Here is a 24,078-nt window from a genome sequence, read left to right on the forward strand (position 1 = left end):
GTGGCCCCTTGATGGGCCTCCTAGGACAGACTGAAGCTGTCCAACATGTTCTAACTCGTTTGGCTCCCCCACTTTTGTGACACCCTCTGCCCTCTTGACCTTCCTGCTGCCCCAGACATGTCAAGGCTTCATATTGGGTCTGCCTGGGATGGAGTTAACTTTCCTCATAGCAGCCCCTATAGTGCTGTGCTTTGTAGCTGGAGGGTGTTGAATACACATCAATGTTTTGGCTGTTGCTGAGCAGTGCTCGCATGGCATGAAGGCTGTCTCTCCAACCCCTTTCCCCCAAAGGCCAGTAGGCTGGGGATGAACAAGAGGTTGGGAGGGGACATAGCCAGGACAGCTGACCCAAACTGACCAAAGGGATATTCACAGAATCACAGAATGGTTGAGGTTGGAAGGGACCTCCAGAGGTCATCTGGTCCAACGCCCCTCCTCAAGCAGGGCCACCTAGAGCTGGTTGCCCAGGACTGTGTCCAAACGGCTTTTGAGTATCTCCAAAGATGGAGACTCCACAACCTCTCTGGGCAACCTGTGCCAGTGTTTCAGTTTGTGCCCATTGCCTCTTGTCCTGTCACTGGGCACCACTGAAAAGAGCCTGGCTCCGTCCTCTTTGCACCCTCCTTTCAGGTATTTATGTGCATTAATAAGACTAAACAATCCCAGCTCTCTCAGCCTTTCCTTATAGAAGAAATACTCTAGACTCTTAATCATCTTTGTGGCCCTTTGTTGGACCCTCTCCAGTATGTCCATGTTTCTTCTGTACTGAGGAGCTGTGACTGTTCACTCAACGCCAGGAGTTCAGTAAAGTAAATCTGACATTAAACATTACACTGTCCATGCATGGAATTTCTAAAAGAACCTGGTCAGAGAGTATTGGACTCTGACACTCTCGAACCTGCTTTTTACTTTTATTTAATTCCTTTCTATTGACATTTAAATGTCAATTATTTGTTTCATTAGCTTTTATTAAAGGATGCTTTATACATTTTATACCTACACTTTTATGGAGATATATATTGAATTTATATATCTTTGCATATATATACTGTATGTACACACATATAAATATATATAAGGTGTATCTAGGTATAAAGAAAATATATATACATATTTGTACACTCCTGTATATATACTTTATCTGCATATATAAAATGGATCAATATATATCCATATCTATACCTATTATAATGCTTTATCTATATACATAAAATAAAAGTTTAATTTTTGTCTATGGACCAAATGAAATGGGCAGCCAATCTAGCCAAAGGCACTCTGAGATCATGTGGGCATGACAGCATCCAGAAATGGCAAACCAGCAAATCACAAAACAGTATGAAAACTCACAGAAAATGATGTTGTTAAAGAAGCCAGGCTCTGTGTATGGAGTAGTGAGAGGGGGCTTCCTTTTCTGACATACTTCTGAGTAAGCTCTTCAGGGCGGCTGGTCCTGCCAGACAATTACAGGGCAGTATGAAAACACATGGGCCATGACATTACCAAAAGTGCACATGGATTAATTAGGTGTTAATTGCACATTGATTAAATGGACGTTGATGAAAAGCACATCTGTTAGGGGTAAGCAGCAGTCACACGCAGTTCACAACCCAGAGGCATATGCCTGCATTAGCCATCAGATGGAAGGCTGCACACTCCTCCGCACCAGGTACTGCCCCCCTGCAGCCTGGGCACAGCCCGGCAGGGTGCTTGCCAGAGGATGCCTAAAAGCTTTACTTCAGCTGCCAGCCCTCGTACTGCCTGCAGGCTCAGTCCCAAACTTTGCTCTCTTGCATGCCACGATCCACCCAGTTTCTCACGGGCCCAGTGGGGCTGTGCAAAGGGGAAGGTGCCCACTGGCAGCCCTGCTTCATATGCTGTGTAATGGTCCAGAAGGGGCCCAGTGCCCCGGCAGCCATGCACACTGAGCAGAGCGAGGAGTGAGGTTAACACACTGCAGCACCCAGAGGCCTCCAACTACCAGCACCTGGGCTCGGGTGGGCTAGGCCCTGAAGGAGTATTACCCCCATTAGGCATTAAATTAGGCATTTCTTGCCGGTGGTATTAAAGGCCTTTCCTGCTTGATTGTCACCCACGATAGATTGGGGCACTCCTGTACCTCACATTGTACTGCGCATCCCTCTGGCTTTGAGAAATTTCTTGATCCAATTTGTCTGCTCCCCCCCCCCCCCCCATATGTTAATATTCATCATCTTATTCTTGCTGCAATGAGAAGCATTTCCATCAGTTAGGGTCTAGATACCCCAACAGATGAGCCATTGAAGAATCATACCCATCGCTTATATGCTGGCCCCCAGCCAGCCTCTTACCAGCCGTCCCGGGGTGGGGCTGCCTGTCCCCTCATCCTGTTCCCAGTGCGGCCTGGTGCTGGGGGGAACTGGGGGGCCGCTAAAGGGACACCCCCCAAAGGAGAGCCGCCTCCGCACCCCGCCGTGCCTTCCTCCGGCCGGCGGCAGCTCCTTTGCAGCAGCCCCGGCGGCGCGCCCGCCTCTGTCCCCGCCAGCAGCGCCTCTCTGCAAGCAGCCTTCAGCTTCGGCCGAAGCCTGCCCCCTTCTCCCCAGGGCGATGACAGCGTCCCGCAGCGCTCCTCCACGGGCAGCCCCCATCGAGGAAGCCACCGCTCTGCCGGGAGCAGCGGGGACGCCCGCTGAAAGGCGGGTTCCCATGCTGGGGGACGCGGCTCCCGGCCGGGGCCGGCGAAGGCCAGGCAATGGCACCCCGCGGCCGGGCGAGCTCCCCTCAGTCCCGGCCGGCCTCGGCCGCGCTCTGCCGGGGTGCCGCCTCACCGCACCAGCCCCAGGGCGCCGGAGCCGTGCCCGCGGGGAGAGAGCGGCCCTGCCCTGCGCCCAGCCCCTGGGCCAAAACCCCGGACCCCGGCGGCGTGGGGGAGGCTGTGCAGCCGGGCACTCGCACACCCCCCGGTGCCCCGTGCCCGCTCCAGAGCGGCGTTTCCAGTGGGATCCCGCCCGTGGTGCTTCGTTAGGGTCCCGGCAAGAGAGGCACTCGGACTACGCGAAGTGCAGCGTAAAATGCCATCTATCAGCGCTGGGGCTGTAAGGCAGAAGAGGGTAAGCGCGGATCACCTTACGTCCCTCCAGAGGGTGGGATCCCCGGGATGTGCAGCATCGGACGGGTCTCCCGTCAGGGCGCAGCGCGCTGTGCAGGTCCCGTCGGTGGAATGGTTACCCAGCGCTGTGGTCTTTTGAGCTCTTATAGGGTTTTCCTACAAGAAAACATTTCTATTTATCATTTCTGCTGTCAAACAAAACGGATGTTCACATGAGAACTCGTTGCTGCACTCTGAGATAAAGGCAAGGCCACGCAGGTGGTGTAATCGCCAGTACTGAGTGGGAGCTGACGACAGGCTCCTTGATTGCAATTAGCTGGCCGAGTTCGTCCTGTGGCCAAGGGATGCGCGCAGCACAGCAGAGCCTGAAGGCCAGGCTGTACTTGCCCCGCAGCACACACCTGCGCCTGCCGTGCCACGATAGCTGCCCTGTGGATCGCTAACTCCTCCATGTAGAGTGAGTGGTCTTCAGGTCAGCATCACTAGGCTGCTTGGAAATGCCTTTATAATATGCTTATGCATTCTATAGTCATTCAGTACATTCAAACACAGTACGTGTTTTAGCAGGTTTTTATGTGTTCTGTAATGAGATACGCAGAGATTAGTATGTTTTCTTTATTTCTGAAATGATTGCTACTAGGGTTTTCTCTCAAGAAACGTCTGTGTGCCAAGCATTATAATTTTGACACATTGGACTTGAAAATAAATTAACAGATAATTAAATACCAGCTAAATTAATGTTTTGCGTTGTCATTTTTATTAGTTGAAAATACAGCAATTAGCGAAAACATTCAGGAACTTGCCAGTGAAAACATGTTGACTGGGTTCTGCTTTCATTTCTGTGAGTATGAGTAAACATTACCAGGGATCTCTGAGAGGTTTATTTTGGTATGGCTGTTACTGCAACATTAATCTTTATGTTTTCCTTTGTTAGATGAAAGCAGAAAAGATGTGGGCCTCTAAAGGGCGCTTCATTCATGAACAGTCCCATACAGGCTAACATGCTGTTCTAGGAGCAGGCCCAGTGTCACTGGCAGTGGTTACAGCATGGTGGGTGTTCTGTTTTTGGCTGGGATAGAGTTAATTTTCTTCTTAGTAGCTGGTACAGTGCTGTGTTTTGGATTTAGTGTGAGAATAATGTTGATAACACACTCATGTTTTAGTTGTTGCTAAGTAGCGCTTATCTTAAGCCAAGGACTTTTCAGTTTCCCATGCTCTGCCAGCAAGCAGGTGTGCAAGAAGCTGGGAGGGACTAGGACAGCTGATCCGAACTAGCCAAAGGGGTATTCCATACCACAGAATGTCATGCCCAGTATATAAACTGGGGGGAGTTGGCTGGGAGGGGCAGATCGCTGGTTGGGCATCGGTCAGCGGGTGGTGAGCAATTGCACTGTGCATCACTGTTTTTTTGTTCCCCCCTCCCCCTTCTTTTTTTTTGTTATATTCCTTTTCATTACTACTATTTATTATTATATTTCATTATTATTGCTAGTATTATATTTTACTTTAGTTATTAAACTATTCTTATCTCAACCCACGAGTTTTACCTTCTTTCCCGGTGCTCCTCCCCATCCCACTGGGAGCAGGGCAGGTGGGAGTGAGGGAGCGGCTGCGTGGTGCTTGGCTGCTGGCTGGGATTAAACCACGACAGTGGGGAAATGTGCACAGGTGCTCAGGGGCAGGCAGCGCACGTGGCATGTGTCTGATGACAGCTTGCTGCGCTCTGCACAGTGTAAGCAGGGCTAAAGGCAAACCCAGTGGGTGGGATTCTTCTGTCAAGCTGCGGGCTGGGGACAGATGCCAGTCAAGTGGTAAATGCATAGCTGCTCATTAACTCACACGGCAGAGGCACTCCTCTGCCCTAAATTACATGTTATGGGAGGAGCTCCAGCTCCAGTACTATTTCATTGACTGCTTGGATGAGAACATAACTGGACCTAGCTGGTGAGTTGGAGGTGTGTTGACCAGCTGTGTTACGCTCACAAGTGCCCGTGGGACAAAGAAAACAGTGGAAATTACAGTGACTGCAAAGTGTTGACACTGCAGTGAGGAGCGTGAGATGGGAGAGCAGGAGCCTAAGTCTCTCACTTTTCATGAGTCTTGATGTGGCTGAGAGGACTTCTGATTCTGATGGTCTCCTTAGTTTATTCACAGTCAGAAAATGCTTCAATTAGCCATAACATCCTGGAGTTCAGAGAGAAGGGAAATTAGTAATGTCCTGTATACTCCTATGCATGCCATATGAAGTCCTTTTAATGAAATTTGTAAGGCACTTGTATGTGAGTAGCTAATTTGGAGAAATGCCATGCAAGTTGTTGTACCACTTTGCAACACTTTTTCTTGCAAGGGGACAATGTACTTATTTTAACCTCCTGGTGTGAAGGAGCTGCTCATCTGCATGGGGAATATTTTACCTCGTTAATAGTATGATTTGTTCTGGGATTGATGTATTTGCCAAATAAAATATTAATGTAACACCCTATGTGTGACCAGGTTATTATTTCATTGGCTTGTGTAAGTGCTAGCTTTTAAAAATGAAATCTTGGCAGCTTCCCTTTTCTTTAAGATTGACTGGACAACAGCAAATACCTAAGCAAACTCAGAATTTATAAACATGTGAGAAAAGACATACGAACAGTATAATTGGACCTACTGACTCCTAAAGAAAGCCAATATAGTTTCTTATAGTCTATCAAACATTCTGGAAATTTGCAACCTGTATAATGAAAATATACTAGGCTTGCTGCTCTATCATTTGTCATCTTTCCCCCTTATTGCCTTTTCTTGTACTTGTGGTATGACACAATGATTAAATGTTTGTCCCCCACAGTTTCTGGGTTGTCTGATTCAAGGGAATTAATGAGCTCTTGGACACTGGGAATTCTGATAATGGAAGCTGCAATTCCTAAATTTCTGTCATTGATTAATGAGGATCAAGAAGAGTTGCAAAAGGCGTGTGAACCTGTGTCTGCCCTTATCTAGGCACCCTCAGCAGTGCTTGGTCTAGTCTGCACTGGCTTGGACCCTCTCCCCAGGGAGCAATCATAATCTTTAACAGGACACATGCTCTGCTAGACCTGTAATTTACCTTTCAATTGTGAGGCCTAACACATAACTTCTGGTTGTCACCAGTAATTCATGCATTTGGCTGCCCAGCCAGCTGCACAACAGAAACATTCTTGGCTTGGCAGAGCGGGAATGAGCTGGAGGTCTAGAGGCTTTGCTGGTGCTCTGGACTGATCTGTTAAGCTATGAAATAGATACATAAATTGCCATCCTTGCCTGGGGAATAGAAAGCAGACAGGAAATTGTGTGCTAGAGACTCGAGAAACCCGGAAACGGGGAATCCCATGAATAAAATTTACAGACTACCCGAGTCTCGTAGCTCCTAGCCATTCTGTAACCCACCCGTTGTGAATCAACCATGTGGAGAGCAAAATAATAGTTCGGATAGATATGTACCTAGATACAGAGCAAGGCCTGTGGGCTCAGCCAGGATCCACCCAGGGAAAAGAGCACAGAGATTTTCAGTATGTACGATGAGGTGGTATATAACAAGAATGCAAGTCCAAACATATGCAATATAATGGTAACCTAATATCTTTTGTTGTTCTTGGGTGTAATACCTTTTCATTCTCCTTCTGTAATTTGTGTGGTTAAAGCTTGCTTTCCACCTGAAACATCCTGAAATAGAGATGACATCATTTATCATTGCCCCAGGAAGCACTCTGACAGTTCTATTCTGTTACCTCATTATCAGATCACAGTTGTGTCGCTTCCCATTAGGTGTGCCTGTCTATGCCAGCCTGGATTAGTTCTGCCAGGGAAATTTACAGTATCAGGGGCCATGACACTGCTCCCTTGCCAGCCACCCGCTTCTCTTTGTCACCTGCACTGCCCCTGGACAGAGCGCCATCGATGAGGAGAAGCCTGGCTCCGGCTAGGTCAAGCACAGAGCCACCTCAGCAAATTGTCTAGCTTGCAATTCAGCTTTGGGAAGTGATTTGCTTTCAGGATAGAAAATTTATTTTTCCCCATAGCTTTATTTTTATATATGTGTTTGTCCCTCCCTCCCCTGCTCTCTAGCATCATCTAGATGGCAAGCGTCACTTCGTCTGGTTGTTTCCTGGTGTCCTGAACACTTAGAAATGATGTTCCCAGAACAATACTTTCTGTGAACTATTAAAAAAAAATCTAGTCCTTTCAAAGCTGATAGAAATACTTTGTTGGCAGAGCAGGAGAGAAGCATTGAATGAGACCTCATGAGGAAAGCAGTCCTGCTTGCGGGGCCGCGAGGATGCATGGTCCTTGGCAGGACTTGGCCCTGTGGCAGCCCGTGCCGTGAAGATTCGTGAGCTGAATTACCAACAGAGGGATTTTTTGTCCTCCAAACATTTCAAAATATATAGATACTGTTTGAGAGATGTTTTACTGAACGTTGCAGAAATCAAGGTTGCTTTCCACGAAACTAACAGCAGAAATAGCTGCAGCTCATCTTTTCCTAAGTAAACCTGCCCTTGTGTCTGACCCTGGGTCTGGGCTGAGCTCATGTTTCAAAAGCCGTTAAGGGCCAGATGAGTCAAGAACAGTTTGTCTTGCAAGAAGCTTTGATATTCCAACCCACATTTACTCCTAATTAGGATCCTGAGCCATAGGCCTAAGGAGGACGCCTTAGCCCCACAGCCATAGCTACGGGGCAGGGAGAGCCTGGCCGTCTGGGGCATGGCGGGCAGGGAGCTGCCCCAACACAGACCCCAGCAGCTCTGCAGGCCGGTGGCAGCAGGAGGCCCTGCGGGGCAGGCCTGAGCAGGGGACTGGCCCATCCAGGGAGGCTGCTGGGGAGCAGCAGGAGGAAGAATGATGGCATAGGTCTGCAGTGTGTCCAGGAGGCAGGACAGAGATTAGGCCGGGCACAGGCACACCTACAGCATGGCCTGGGCAAGGCTGGGGACCGCAGCCTGAGGTGAAATGGGGCATCAGGAACCACGGGCTGTTAAGGCTTCTGGCACCCTCCACAGCCTCCCCAGCCCTTGGGGTGTGCTGGGTTGGAGCCATGGAGACAGGCCAAGGTCCCTGAAGCCAGGCACAGGGAGGGAATCGAGCCTCCCCTGAAGAGCTGCAGAGGGATATGTGGGACAGGAAAGCTGACCAAGGAGCCCACGGTCCCTGGGAGCCAGGCCCATGGCCCTTGGGCTCTGGGGCAGGTCCTGTGCAGCCTGAGGGCCAGGCACTCAGGTCTACTAGCTGGAGCGACCCATGAGGGAGCTGTGGGAGCAGAGCTGCCCCCGGAGGGAGGACCAGCCTGGAGTCGGGGTGACCCACATGCACGCTGCACCCCTCACCTACTGGCATAGCCCCACGGGGCTGAGCATGGAGGGCAGGTTCTGGCTAGGGGGTTATCAGCAGCCCCAAGTAAGGCATGTGATGAGCCAGGTCCATCCAGGTAATCCCACCAGGAGACACAACTACAGGGGAGGCCCAAGACTCATCCAGAGACAGGTACTTGTACACCAAAGCCCGGCCAGAGCTTCAGTAGGGCTCCCAGGCGGAGGGCGTGGGGAGTCCCACGTGAGGACAATCAGAGGAATTAAGGCCTGTTAGTGCCTGACAGAAATGTTTTTATTTGCATGTTTTTGTTCATTTCCAGCTCTTCACACCTCTCATCCATCTCCTGGTCCTCTGGTCATCCTCATTGCGTAGAAGTTAGTTTGTTTCTGGGCTGCCTCCTGGAGTTAGGCAACAAGTTCCTGCTGAGATCAAGCCTAGGTGCAATGCTAGGGATAGCTTGCTGCAGGGACTGCTCCCAAAAGATATTAGGAGCCACCCTCCAAATGGTTTTGCTGCCTTCTCCCTGCAAAGTCTACTAGCATCAACCCAGGAGGCAACTGGTAGTTTAGATGCAGTCAGAGATGCCCCTCGTCCCTCTGCCTGTGGGCCAAGATTTTTATCCTGTGCGTTCTGGAAGAAATTATGAATAACATGTAAGTTAATTTTGTGGATGATAATAAACCAGGTGTTTCAAACATCTTATGTCTGCAGATCAGTTTTAGCTACCCATCCCAGCAATATCTCCCCAGCTGGTCCTAGCAATGGCCCTGTGTTGATGTGGCCAGGCAGCTCAGCGTATCCACAGATATATGTAAGATGTTCACTGGTGATTTAGTGATGCACATATAATTCTCCCCAGGGTGATTTTCGTCTACGATAAAGATTTAACCTTTAATTTTTTTGAGGTTTGTTCTATTTCCTGGCTTGTCATGGTAGCACGAGGTAAGGGAAAAAACTTCTATCCATGCTGTGTGTTAACTGTGTTTTTAAAAGAATAGTTTAAAACAACCAGCTTTTGAGTCTCTCTTTCCAAGCCTGTGATGTTGGCAGTGGTTCTGACAGTAATAAGTTTTGATAGGTAAAACAAATAACATTTGGTCACATTTAGCTTAATAGTTCCCTTTCTGTAGTCTTGTCATGGAGCTAAACTTGTTTGTTGATAAATTAAACCGTCAGAACCGAGACAGAAACTTTTGTGAACTGCTTTATATTTCTGTCATTTCTCCAGGGGCTTATAATGAACAACTGTAGTGCATTATACATTAGATTTATTTCCCACTTTGCTGTCACAGATGCCTTGCCATTAAGAATTTCATTCAGTGCATGATTTCTGTGTAGTATTTTAAAACTCTAAAATCTTAAGTTTGTTACATTACATGGCTTCTTACTACAACATAGAACACTATACACTGTGATGGTATCTGTAATGTATGGCAAAGTGGGATATATACAGGTAATTCTATATATGGATACTTATAAAACTCTGACTGTAGTTTTTCCATAAGTTTAAAAAAATATAGTGCAACAGAAATGAAATATAGTATACTTTTTCCATGTGTGCATAAGAACAGTCATACAGGGTCAAATCAAAGGCTCCTCCAGACTGTCATCTAGTTTCCAACTTACAGAAAGGACAAGGAGTAACCTTCCTCTGGAATATTCTTCCAGGCTCTAACAGTCTTTGGTTAAGAAACTTCCAGAGTAAGAGGTTGCAGTCTAAACCAGGGTATTTAATAGCATCATGACTATAAAATAGATTTACTTTAAATGCATTTACTTAACCCATTTATTCGTCTGGTTTTTACAGTGTTCTGTGTCAGTTACTTCTATGGTGTGTTGAGGCCACTTTCATCTCAGGATATCAAAATGCTTTACATGTTTCACAGGTAGGCAACTGATGACAAGAAGTCATACTATGATTTGTAGTTGTGGAAATGGAGCTTGATCATCCTTGATCATTCAGACTAAGGAATAGAACAAAGACAATATCCTGGGTTTTTTGTGTGTGACTTTCTTTTCATCTGTATCGAAGTAGTAAGGCTATCTCAACTTACTGTAACTGAGGACTTAATGAAATTTGTACCACATGCTTCCGGCTGTTTGCAGAGATGATAGAAATATTCTGTCGTGACTGCAGTTTTTCTCACAGGATCGTTATAGGCCACATTCTTCTTTACTTTATGGGGTAACCTCTTGAACTCCACAAAACAAAATTATTACTGGAATATTATCAAGTTTTGCATGGTCTGATAGCTCTGCATGTCTTTATCAAACATATCTGTTTGCCAACATGTATCTCTGGATAAATACAAAGTTTGCACCTGAAAAAGCAGCACTGGCTGATGCAGAATTCAAACCAGACTGAATGAATGCTGCTAGGAAGAGGAAAGTGCAGTTATACTCCTAAGTAGATACATAGGACTATATTTCAATATCCATAACTTCAATGACATTTGTTCTTCCTACCTGAAGGTTGATCTTTCTCCTCTGACCATGATTTCCTACAGCAATGACTGTAAATACTGAGCAATGGAGAAACATTTTAACATAGGATATGAGACTTCTGCAAGTGTCATGTTGCAGCTCAAATCTCGTTCTTGCAGAAGAATAGAATAACCCCAGAAGTAACCCCTCATGGAAATAAATTGAATAAGGTGTATAATTACTGGGGTTTTTTTACACATGCAGACTCAGAGATTACTCAGTAGACATACTGATCAAGAGAGCTTTGCATCTAGAGATAAATTCTGGTTACAGCCATTACGTCTTCAGAACAGTGGGCTTAGAAAATATAGTGGTTTAACTATCAGTTATAGGAAATACCTGGTGACTTTACTTACATGGTTTTGGGTGGGCTGTAAATTACTTGTGGCATCTTTGTCTTTAGCATAGAGATCCCAATAGACAAATTGTATACTCTCACACACAAAGTGAAAAAACAAACAAACAAACAAAACCCCACAACATTTTAAGGCTATTGTTTTTAAAAATGTTTTAGTAAGTCTGACAAATCATAATTCCAACAGCACAAGACTGAGGCTGAAAGGAAAATTACACTTAGCAACTTCATAAAAATCTTTAGAAATAACATGTTTCATTTATTTACTAAAATGAGGCAGTTTTAGAATTTTGTACCCTAGAGTTGTCTGAGACTAGTGTGTATTTCACTCAGCAAGTCAAATATGTCCTCTTTCTAGTAGTTCGCAAGTTCTGCTTTAAACTCTGAGATTCATTAAAAGTTAGACCTTAATGGCTAGATTCTGCTTCCCTTGCTCTTGCTAGTTATTGTGTTATTGTAGAAGTGCCTTATTAATTCCGATACGAATAATGGCAGAGGAATTGTGATCATAATTCTGACACGATGAGTTGCCTGTCTTAAGTCTCTGGCCAGTCTGATATAAAGGAAAATGGCAGGTGTGTCTTTGGTGTTTGTAGGAAGACTGTTTTAGAGGTCTGGCATCTTAGATGAGTTCTGCTTAGACTGATCTGTGAATACTATTGAAGTGGAGGAAAAATTGGTGCATGTTAAATCAATTTATCATAAAGCTCTGCAATAATCACCATAGAAAGCAATATTTCATTTTCCGAGCAGGTATAGCCGGTATGCAACTACTCAACAAAAAGTTAACAGTGGTACTCAAAGAAAAGCATACTTCTTGTCTTCTGGCCTCTTACTTTCCAACTGCACAACTTTCTACCTTTATTCTTTTTTTTCTTTTCTTTCTTTCTTCCCTAAGATTAGATTTATGAATCACTTGCAGAGCGAGAAACTCTTCTGCAATGTTTTTTTCATTAGTCCCTTTTGATGATTCATTTTAACACAGATGCTGTCATTTAACTCTGCCTGTGCATCAGAGGCTCAACTTGATTGCAAGTTTTTGGAATAAGATTTTTTTTCTAATAGCAGCAAGCTATCAGAATTGGTTTCTCCTTTGTCATATAATTTCTCTGAAAAGGTCAGCATGGCCCTATCTTCTGGGCAGAATTCATAAAATTATAAATATGTTGGTCAAGGTTTAAAATCAGAACTTTGTTTGACAGAATAACCATGACCTTAACAATCACCTTATTGGGATCAGAAAATGTGGCCTTATGTAAGTATGAATAATAAGGATATTACCTTTGAAAATCCACATTTGGAAAACATCTTTCAAGTTACAGTCATTTTTTGCATTTGTTTTTAACAGTTTTGGAAAATATTCTTAAGTAAATACAGAATCCCTGCGAATTTACTGGTGGCAAAAATAAGGACTGAGCCAGGAGTGTAAATCAGCACAGTTCTTTCAGCTGCAAGCCATCTTAGTTTACAAAGTCAAGGAGCAGATTTCTTGTTTAAAATTATCTGTAATTTTCCTTTTTTTTTAATATATGATTTTAAAAAATGCAAGGACATTAAATAACATGTCTTTTGCAGCCTGATTCTGACAGTGTTTACCTTATTTAGGTACAGTACCCTTTAAAGTTACCACAAATAAGGCAGTGAGAATGTGGAAACTGTCCCTTGGTCTTTTCTCTTCTCATCCATAAACAAACCTTTCTCCTTAAAGGTAGTTTTACAAATAAATATGCTATTTCATATACTCCAGTATTTCCTGTTGGATGTTTGCTATGTTGACACAGCAAGCGGTGTCCTTTTTAGTGTAGAGAATAAGAGAATTGTGTGCTTTAAATCAAGAGAAAGACTTTTGTTGACTTTGTTGGGCACCCTAAGGCCCTTGCTAATAAACATATTTTTCTGAGGAGGAATTAATCACATTTTGTAAAAGATACATCACATTATACAAATATGTTAAATCTAGGTCAATTTAGAAATGTGATTTACCACAGCATACATTCATAGAAATATTTTTAAAATAGTTTGTCTTGGAAAATAAGCCATATAGCCAGATAATACTGCTGATAAATGAATAAATGAAATATATTGATATTAGTTCTGAACATCTGAAGAATATTGGAAAAATCGTATAAATCCAATGATTTTTTATTGCTGCCTGTATGGACTTGAGGGTTACAATTCCAGCTGTATCTCTGATGAAGAGAGGCTACTCAAAGACAACTGATGATCAAACAAACAGTATAATAAATTCAGTGATGAAAATTTGTTTCTTACTGTCCTGCAGCCTGTTTGGCGGCATGAATCCTGCTCAAAATCTCAGACAGGAAAGAGTATTTCCAGCTATAAGTGACACTGGACTGTCAGAATGACAGTTTGCAGGAGTGCTGATGCAGCATGTAGCTTTTTCAGTTTTTTCAGGAGAAAAAGAACAGGGAACACCTACTAAAGCAGAATTTACTGTGATTGGCAGGAAGGGTCAAAGCAAAATATCCTTAATTTTTTGTTGCTTTTAACTTTTCTTCATGTTCTGTTCTTGTGGACCAAAAAAGCCCTCAGCCCTAATTTTTAAAGAAGCCCTGTAAAGTTCATACTGATAACAATCATATAGAAACAAATCCATAGCAGGGGCAAAATTCAGCTGGATCTGCTGATGTTTAAGTGTGGTTAATAAGAGGGCAGTTATGTATTTATGTGAATGTTATGCATGTTGGTTACTCAACTTATAATTGGAGAAAACTGGAGAAATGTGAGTATAAACCTGACTGATGAAAGGATTCCTCAGGAATGATAGAATCATAGAATCATTTAGGTTGGAAAAGACCTTTAAGATCATCAAGTCCAACCGTAAACCTAACACTGCCACGTCCATGAACTAAACCATGTCCCTAAGCACCACACCATGTCTTTTAACTACCTCCAGGGATCGTGACTCAACCACTTCCCTGGGCAGCCTGTTCCAATGCTTGACAATGCTTTTGGTGAAGAAATTTCTCCTAATATCCAATCTAAACCTCCCTTGGCGCAACTGGAGGCCATTTGCTCTCGTCCTATTCCTTGTTACTTGGGAGAAGAGACCGACACCCACCAAGAGACCGACACCCACACAGACAGGAAGAAAGCTCAGAGATTCAGCTTACCCCCTGAACTATTTTAAGTACAAACAGAGAGGAATGAGTCTTTCACTTCAGTGAATCGGGACTCAGTTTTTGCTAGTTGATCTGGTTTTAGGGCTAGCTAATGCTGATGGTATTATTGCTAGATTTGTTTGGAGGTTGTATTAACATTTACTGCATGGCTGTTCAGTTCCAGAATTTTGTTCTGACTAATATTTTCATGTCTTTTCCAGCAAATTCAGTCAGTTAATGAGCTATAGAAATAACTTTAGAAGTGTTCTCAATCTTTGCATGTCTATATGTGTCTGTATGCACATTTGAGTATGGAGAAAGCATATTCATATTCAGATGAGTCAGCAAAAGGTATCAAACCTATGTTGCTTGAATGAAAGGTATTTGGTATTTTAAAAAGAAAAGAAAAATTATTGATATATAATCAGAATTACACTCCCAGCTATCATGTATCTCACCTGACATACAAGTGTTTCAAGTGTTCGGTGGCAATTTTTGGTCTCAATAGCACTTCATGAGATTCTTGATGCGATGAGTAGTTCTTGCCTTCTCTTTTCCGCAGATGACACAGAAGTTTGTTCAAGGTTGGAGCCAACCTGTGAGCAGGAAAGGAATTCCTGCCCACTAATAAATTCTAGGCTGGTCTAAAGGAAACCCTTCAGTATTTGTAAACTGCCCCACTCTTCTCTCCTGGAGGAGAGAGGAGCCTAGATTTCAACACAACGCTGAAGGATTGTGCCATTATTCCGACCTCCCCTTTAAAAGGCTTCAGTCTAGAAAGGGTGTGGAAGATAAAAATTAGCAGTTGTTCTGTACACCTTATCTCTTACCTGGCTAAAAAGGAAAAGATGGAATCACATGCAGAATTCAACAAACGTGGGGAAAGTGTGTGCAACATGGAGCAACGTTAGGGTTGAGGAAGGACAAGGAGCATCAGTGAGAGTAGGGTTCTAGCTGAGGCAGAACTGAATGCAGAATGAATAAGGGAGAAATACAGACTTCTCATCAACAAAGTATGTAAGCACATGTTGATTTGGGTATGCAGGTAATTGCATTCTGTTCAGCAGAGCTCTCTATGATTGCTTTGAATTCAATGATTTTTTTAAATTTTTTTTTTGGAGGGGGCTTTAAAGATAAACTAGTTCTTGTGTCCTGTTTTAAAGGAGGTGGATTCATTATTTCTAATGTGATATGCAAGCTTTAACAAATGACCCATTTTTGAGAGGTGCTAAGCATCCACAGCTCCTGTGAATTTCAGTTCTGACTTCAGTGGTATCCTGAATTTTTCAGCTCAGTTTGTCCTTCTAGCAGGAAGCAAAGCCAATTAGGCTTTGTCGTTGCTCACTTTTTCATTGAGTGCCCCAATAAAGCTGTCGTGAGCACTGACACTTAGATGTGGGTAGTTAATATTACTGCCAAGTAATTAAAAGTACAGTCTCAGTGGCTATATTTTGGGGCAGGGGAAATTTCATTTTAAATTATCGGTCACAGTGACCACGGTCCGTTATTGTGTTTTATGGCAAGATTTAGAACATTTTCCATTTAGACAGAATAGAAGTTCAATGTGTACTATGAATGTGTGAAGTTCATATGCGACTGGAAAACCTAAGATGCATTAAGCATTGAAATAATCAGCTTTGAGGAAGTTTATTGCCTGGCCATGGTTTAAATTATCTCAAAAGTTAATTCACAAATTATGTGTCCAGTGCAATTAGTTCTATTTTCAAAGAGGCCTTTGCTTTTTGAAAGAGCTAGTTGTAGTAATATCAATAAATACTGATTGTTTAGAGTGAAGTAAAAAGAGAATGGTATTACAATGTCTTAATATGACTAACTATTAACTTTTATAATTTACTTTTATTTGTGATGAAAATGGCCACTTGCAGGTGCTTCCATCTGCATCCTAAGAGCACAGCATTATTATGGAAGTGTCATTTCCATGCTACAAATATGTAATGACAGCAGCTTACTCCCCCATATTCTTGAATTTTACTGTTAAGATCCTATTTCTTAGTTCACTTAAAAGTGAACTCATTCCCAAGTAAATGGCAACCATAGCCTTTCAGTGAAAATTCATGGCATTAATTACAGATACACAAACAAGAATAAAATTGATAGAATTTTTCCTAAAGGACTTGCTGAGCTAACTTAAGTCCTGCAAAAGACCTCAGAGTACAACAGATGCTATTTTTTTATCTGAGCTGAAGCACTAGGGGTTGGGAGGAAACCCTGAAGATTTTATCACTTTGTAAATGCTTCCATTCGAAAAAGAGTATTAATCTCCTAAGACAATGAATTTAACAGATACCATCATGAACTAGAAAAGAGACTGCAGAGTTTTAATTTTGTATTTCCTGTGGAAGTTAGTGTTGCTTGTTAAATTTCCATAGTGAACCAAGTCAGTCCCTGAAACAAAAAAAGTACGAAGCTATTTCTGTTGAGTAATTGACTAAATTTTCACTCAAATGGCCTGAGTCATAAGATGAAACTCTGCTGGCATTCTCATAATGTAAATCCCTTTTTGTAGAAGTATATACCTCAACATGTGGGACGTGAACATTTTAGATTTAAGGAATAGGTATGTTCCCTTCCAATTGCCTTGGGCACTTTTGTGGAGGAACTTTTTGCCTTTACTTATGCTGTTAGCTGGTTTCTTTTGTTATTTTCCCCAATACAAGAGCCATCATATTCAGAACTATATTCCTGATAGCATAGAGTTCTTTAGCTCCCATCATTACTATTTATGTTTGCAGAGGAATATGTACTCTGTGGCATGGTAGAAATTATTTCAGAACCCTGGCTGGCTGGAGTGCTACTTGTCCCATTTTTTTTTGGTTTCCAGAGCTTAGTGTGATCTACATGAGTGTATTTCTTTGCCTTAGTTAATTGCTCATGAGCTTTCTGATTAGCACTTTCTATATCCTCTGCATGTCTCTTCCAGTCTAAATTTTCTTACTTTTCCCCTGGGTGTTCAGGGTGTAAACAGCTTCTGGGGTATCTATCTGACTGTGTGCTGAAGAATTATATTACAGTTCTCAATTTCAGCTTATTTTCTTTTTTCTTTTTTTCCCCCCTACATTAATTTCTCCTTTGTCTAGCTCACCTACTTTTCATATGATTATTTTCTTTTTATTAAGACCTATATATAACTTCTATTAACATTTCATTGCCTAGTGCTTTTTTTCTCCTTTGCCTTTTTTTCCTATGTCTAATGTAAGCTACGAACGTAAATAATATTAACAGTTATTTTCATTCCTCACATCCCCCATAAATGATGCACACCACACTATTGAGTTACAGGACTCTTCAGCCCTTTCCACTGTTCTTTTCCATTCACTTAGGCTTTTATTTTTGTTTTTGTAGTGTTTTGCTACTTTTTAAATGTATTTTACAAAACAAAGGAGCGTCACTGCAGTGATTAGATTACTCAGTGGCTAAAGGCACTTTACAGGAGTAGCAATATTATTTCCTACCCATTCTCCCCCAGCTCAGCCTTTCCACTAATTGTGCTGGTTCATGTTCTTCTGAAACCTGTAGCCATCAGATATGAACATCTGTAGAGTTATTGTTTGCCCCATATTTAATACAGCTTGACTCTTATTAATCAGTTATGTTGATTCTTGTTGATGATATTTCATCTAGGGAGCCAGTTTGTTAATCTGTAGCAAATCTGTTATTAACTATATTCTTAGTTCAGTGAGAAAACCTTACTCTATGATTCAGTTCAACTGAACAAAAATGGAAGACTTGGAAGAGTATCTCTTTGAAGAACAGAGCCATAGTGGTAATAAAGAACTTCTCCACATTCACAACCATCTTAGCAGCTCCCTACTGGGTAGCATAGCTTTCCTGATTATCTGAGCGGGGTTGGTTGGTTGTTGAGATGGTGGGTAATGGAGAAAATAGAAGTTCAGTGCAAGATCAGGGACTAATATAAAAAAGGAATAGGCTCAAGTGCATTTATTAGTTCACTAAATGCCTTCCATATGTCTGTATTTGTTTAATCTTGTCAGCCTCGATTGCACTGGTAGTGAAGATATGGACTTCAGGATGTGCTGGTAGCCAGAGCATTGGTCCAGGATCTTTGAGGTTGTCTTTCCCTTTTTCATTACAAATGTGCTGAGCCTGACATGTGGCAACCATGTACCGAAACTGATGACCCCGTGTGGAGTGGTTCATCACTCAGAGTGAGAGGGTGAACCTCAGTCCTGTTGCCAACACCCATAGCCTGTGTCTGTGGAAGTGGTGAGGACAGTTCCAGACTGCTCTCCTGGCAGAAGGAAGGAGGCAAAGGAGAGTGGGGATCCTTGTACCCTGGTGGAAGAACTGCATGCGTGCTGTGAATTAAAGCATGCTTTACTCTTTGCTTTGTTATCTCCCTGGAAGTTTTTTCTGGCCAGAGGGTGTCCCTGTCTTTCACTCCCTTTATAGCCTACAATAATGCTGTCAGCTGAAATTTTCAAGTGAAAGTGGTGGATAGCCAGGCTTCTCTGACTATTTTCCCCACTTTAGGGGTGACCTCAGGGAGAAAACATTTTTCCTGCTCTCCAACTATTTTGTCCTTGTCTTCTCCATTTTCCAAAGGTTTCATTCTGTGGAAATGCCCTTCTGCTGACTTGCGAGAGTCACCTATGGGTGTTATTGCAATTGGGCCAAATGTATACATATATGTATGTATGTATGAAGTCATTCATAATCTTAGTATCTGTCTCTGAAACTTACTTATTTTAAGCACAAATGTTTGTCTTCTTTGCTGACCCTGCTACTTACAGAAGTTACCAGTATATTAATTCTGAGGGCATTTCTGGCACTAAGTAAAGGAACTACTTGACTCTTACACATTATGTTAGTGACAGGGAACCTCAACTCATCAATAAGGTGTTTCCTCCTTGGCAATGTGTATGCTCTTATGTTAGGGTTTCCTTTTTTTGTGTTGAAAAAGCACAAAAATTTTACCTCGGGATTGTGAAAGAGGTATCTTGCTGCCCAACTTGTGGAGTTTTTGACTAATGCCTAGAGAAGATAGTAGGATGAACGTATTTCCTTAGGAGTTCTCTGCTCATTTTGTCTTTCACTGCATGTGACCACCTCCTTTCAAGGGCAAACAAACTTGGCTGTCTTCCTGCCTCACAGCTGCTTTTATCTCTAAGTTTTCTTTGAAAGGGAGAAGAGCAGCTTGAACACTGAACTTGGATGCTGCTGCTCTGCTGGAGAGAGTGGGTTTGGGTGTGGGAGGAGTGAAGTACTCTTTGGGCAGTGCTGGGGCTGTCAGTAATCAGTGCGGGGCTGTAGCTCTTAGACGAGCAGCTCTAGCTCATCTATCAGGTGCAGCCTGGAGCAAGGGTGAGTGTGGATGGTAATCAATACCCCATGGCTTGCCAATGAAGAACTGGCTGTGTGCTGATGATGTGGAGGTAGAAGGGAGGAAGGGATCAGTTCTGGTAGTGGGGATGTGATGAGGGCACCGGGTCCCTTCTGCCTTGCCATCAGAAGTGACTTTCATGTTCTTGTCATAGCATAGACTCAGAGCAATCATTCCCTGTCCGATTATGACTAAGTGTCATTTGTGGAAATTGATGCTGTTCTGTAAAAACTGGTAATTTTTTTTTTTCCTTTGGGGTATAACAGTTTTATTTGTGTATGGCTTCAGCTGTGTAATTGTATTCAAGTGTCCAGCCAGTTTGGCCACTTCTGTTTTCTTTTGATTCCTTGGACAGTAGCAACTGATTGCAGCAGAATCCTATTCCAGGTGGCACTGATTTATATTTTTGAAGTACCCTATTTGTGCTGAGATACAGCATAGCAGGATAGCTGCCACCAGTCTCTAGACTGGGGGCCAAGAGGCTGGAAGGACAGGAGAGCAGGGGCCATACCAGCACTGGGGAACCAAAGGTTTAGAAGGATTGGGTACTGTGTAGATCTGGGCAGGCTAAGCAATGGCCATGATAAGAGGCAGGAGGTGAGAGGGGCTAAGGACGTGGGGAAGGGGTCTTTATAATAGAGCTGAAGGAGGAATCTTCTACCTGAAGAAAAGATCCTGTGACCAGGCTGGATTTCATTTGCCACTGCCTCTTCCTCTCCCTCACTGAGTTCCTCTTCTGTTCTGTGAGTCATCACACTGACACCACTGGCTGGTGGCCTCTTGATAAGAAGCCTCCACTGCACTAGGATTTGTGCTGCCCCTTTTGGCTTCTGTCCCCTTCTTTGCCTTACAACTTACAGCCATGTCCTTTTTGGTTGCACTCAGATGTGGAGACAGTATGTGCAGTGGAGCCAGACTGGCCCTACTGCTGATTGAGAACTACCTTCCTCTGCTCTGTAACACTTGGGGAAAAAAGGGGAGCTCAGAGGGAGCAGAGCTGCTGCTGTGACCTACACAAGTGTCTCATCTCCAGTGTGCCAGCGTCCTACCCACAAGGTATTATACTTCCCTGTTCTCAACTTTCTCCTGTATGTTTCTGTTCAGAATGACACTGCTCAAAAAAAAAAAAAAAAAAAAAAAAAAAATTGGGAGAGAACTTGCTGTTATTCCTTCTACCCTCGTAGGAGTCCTTCTCTGTCTATTCCTTTTAGTACCTTTGATACTAGGATGTGTCAGGTTATGTAGTATAAGATGTCCTGTCTATGTGCAGGGATGTTGCTGAGACTAACCTCTTTCTAGGCTGTCTTTTCTAAGAAGAGAAAGGAGTGAGGGCACTGGTTAAAAGCAATTGAGCAGGGGAAGACAAATTGCAGCAAACTCAGGATGTGGAGATCAGCTCTCCTGGAAAGAAATGTTTAGGGGAAGAGTTGTGTGCTGGTGGGCAGGAGAAGGCTGTCTTAATACTGTTTGTTGCATATTGGGGAAAGGTAAGTGCAACAGGAGTGTTCTGTGGCTGCAACAATACCCTTTAATGCATTGAAAAGTAAAAGCATTACATAAGAAAAGTAAAAGCATTACATAGAAAGTGGGGAAAAAGTACACAGGCTTAAAGAGTGTATATATAAGTGACTGACACAAGTAGATGCAATAAAAGGTTAAACAGACAATGGTACTGGGTGGTAATGAGTGATATATCCTTAGAAAAAATATTCATGCTTTATCTTGTGCTTGTACTCTTGGGCTTTATTGGGACTTGCTTTGTATTTAAACTTCACCTGGTATGTGATGTACATGACTTTGTTAATCAGTTTTGCTTTGAAAAGTTGATCTGGCCAAATGGCATCTCTGAAGATTCACATGGATTTGAGTATCAGACTTACTGTTTTGCAAAGCAGAATTCCACAGTACTCTGATAATCAAAGCTGCTAGTGACAGCAAAACATGTTGCCCAAAGGAAATAGCTTTATCAACAGATTGGCAGATCACCATTGTAATTTTTATATCTACGTCCTTGCCTGCTTACAGGCACAGTGAAATAGTTAACAGTGTTCATTTATGAGCAGTGTTTATTAGGTTTGAGAGTGAAACATAGTGGAAAACAATGAGGCAGATACACAATTTCTTTAGGTTTTGTCTCCAGCTTATCTTTGTCAGTTCGAAACATCAGGCATTTTTCGAAGAGATATGTCAGAGAGAGATTCTGAGGCATAGAGTGGCATCCAGCATGTAAAATTACAAGTTCACAGTCTGTGCCAGCTCATTTGATGGATATTTTTATTTCAGTTATAAGATATTATGCAAACTTTGAGGGGGGGGGGGAAGATTCTATAGGATATGGAAAACACAAGAAAAGTCACTGTCACAGTGATTTGTAGTAGTTCTCTAGTGTTTTAATTCTCTAGTAATACAACCCAACAAACTCAAGAATCTTATTTTTGTCAGTGAATATGCATTGGATGCAGATATCTGGATTAAAAATAAGTTCAGATCACTTTTGATTAGAACTGCACTTCATATTATTAGAATGTGATGGATGTGTTTGGATGAGGAGGAAGTTCACAGTTATGTTTAGATTTCTTCCCTGAGCAATTTATAACCTCAGCATTAGTCACATACCCAATCTCCAGTCCCTTTCAGGATATATAAATAAATGCATTGTAATACGTGAGCAGTAAAATTTATGACCGTTGACTGATCTCACTGGAGTCTCTTGCTTGCGTTTCTGAATAGAGGGTACAGAAAAGAATTTCTTAAAACATGCACAATCTTGATTCTTTCCACAGACACGTAGTAGCAGTAGGCTAAACCCTGCAGCCTTTACTCGGTCAAACTCATTACTTAATATGATGATTAACTGAAGAAACTGAGATTTTCACCTCTAGGATGAAACTAGCTCCTGTGTAGAAGACCTGTCCAAAGCTTATGATCTTCTTTGAGTCCTGAGAGTCAGACAAAAGTGTTAAGTCCTTGTGCTGGTGTGAATCGTTGGGATGCATTTTGGTCTCAAAAGATGCAAAAGTTAGCTCTAGCACCTATAGTGCCCCCTTTACCTTAGCCGTTCTCTGTTTTCCCTTACATCTCTGAGATTTTTTTCCAGGCTGCTGATTAGGTGCCTTCTGAGTTTCACCATGCTATCCTTAATTTTTTCCTACTTTACCCGCAAGGCCAACAAACAATAAATTATGCTTCTTAACTCATTCTTCCCCATTTCGCAGACCATGTAATAACATGTGTGCTGATTTCAAACTCTTTTGATAGTCTTTTTGGCATTCATCAAAAAGAATTTTGACAAAAAGAATTTGTCAAAAAGATAAAAATTAATATTAATATTAGTTCTGGCAATACTATTATAAATAATAACCAACTGGATTAATCAGTTAAAGCTCAGCAGAAACTGAGAACTTCAGTGTGTTATCCCAGAAATGAAAACCAAAGAGGAAGTTCCTATTTACCTGAAGCTGCAGAATTTTGCCCTGTGCTGTGTTTGCACATGTGCATGCATACATGCATATACAGAGTGTCAATGAAAGGGTCTGTATGCCAAGGCTCATTGCTGCTGCCTTGCTGCAGAACTTTCACAAAGTATCATTTTTGCTCTTATTAGTAATGTAACTGATATGAAACCCTACTGTTTTGGCATTTTGAAGTTGACTCAGAAGTTATTTCCTAGTTTACTAGCCTTTCTTATTCTAGCCAGGTTTTGTACTGCCCGACTTGATAGTGATCTTAACATAAATGTTACTTTTCTGAAAAATCACATCAGAAGTGAGATGTGCCCTCTATTTGGCTAAATGTATTATGAAATAGCTACCTGAATATGTGGTGGAATGTTTTTGAAGGAGAGTACAGATTTCTTAAGGTTGAAGACTTTGATACAGGTCTCTGAAAGTCTCTGTGACTTTTGGGCAAATTTTTTTTTTAAGCAACAAAAATGTGTCCGCCATTTTGATTCAAGGTTTTGTTTTTTACCTTAGTGTTGGAAAATTCTTCTCCTGTCCCATGTTGCCTTGTGTGGTCATTAGATGAATCCATGTTGTTTCTGCATAGCTGCTTGGGTCGTACATTCAAGTTGGCCTGTCCTTGTGACTGAGAGTCTGTAGTTTGTTTGAAGCTGTGTCTTGTTTGAAGCTGTGTCTGTCTACAGCCTTGAAAAACGTTCAGGTATCTTTTCCTCTGGCTAGTTATGCTGACTGTGCTGTACTGTTTTCAAAGCAATGGTTAGTTATTCACTGATTTTTTTTTTTTTTTTTCCCCCTTCCTTCCACCCTTCAAAGTTTCCCAAGATGGGGGTGGGGTGGGGGAGTGGGTGGTGTGGTGGGAAGGAACAAAAGCCAGGCTGGAA

The 24,078-nt window shown here is 42.6% G+C and overlaps 1 protein-coding gene across 1 annotated transcript in view; it reads right to left on the reverse strand.

Annotated features, from left to right (window-relative positions):
- Positions 1-3,152, reverse strand: part of PYROXD1 (pyridine nucleotide-disulphide oxidoreductase domain 1) — a 40,405-nt gene extending 37,253 nt beyond the window's left edge. The window contains exons 1-2 of the mRNA XM_050915182.1: positions 3,102-3,152; positions 1,348-1,450 (exon numbers count right to left, since the gene is read on the reverse strand). The gene's annotated coding sequence lies outside the window, so the exon portion shown is untranslated. The remainder of the gene's footprint in view (positions 1-1,347; positions 1,451-3,101) is intronic.
- Between the last annotated feature and the right edge of the window lie 20,926 nt (positions 3,153-24,078).

This window comes from Gymnogyps californianus, chromosome 1 (assembly GCF_018139145.2).
Source record: "Gymnogyps californianus isolate 813 chromosome 1, ASM1813914v2, whole genome shotgun sequence".
Taxonomy (NCBI): Eukaryota; Metazoa; Chordata; class Aves; order Accipitriformes; family Cathartidae; genus Gymnogyps; species Gymnogyps californianus.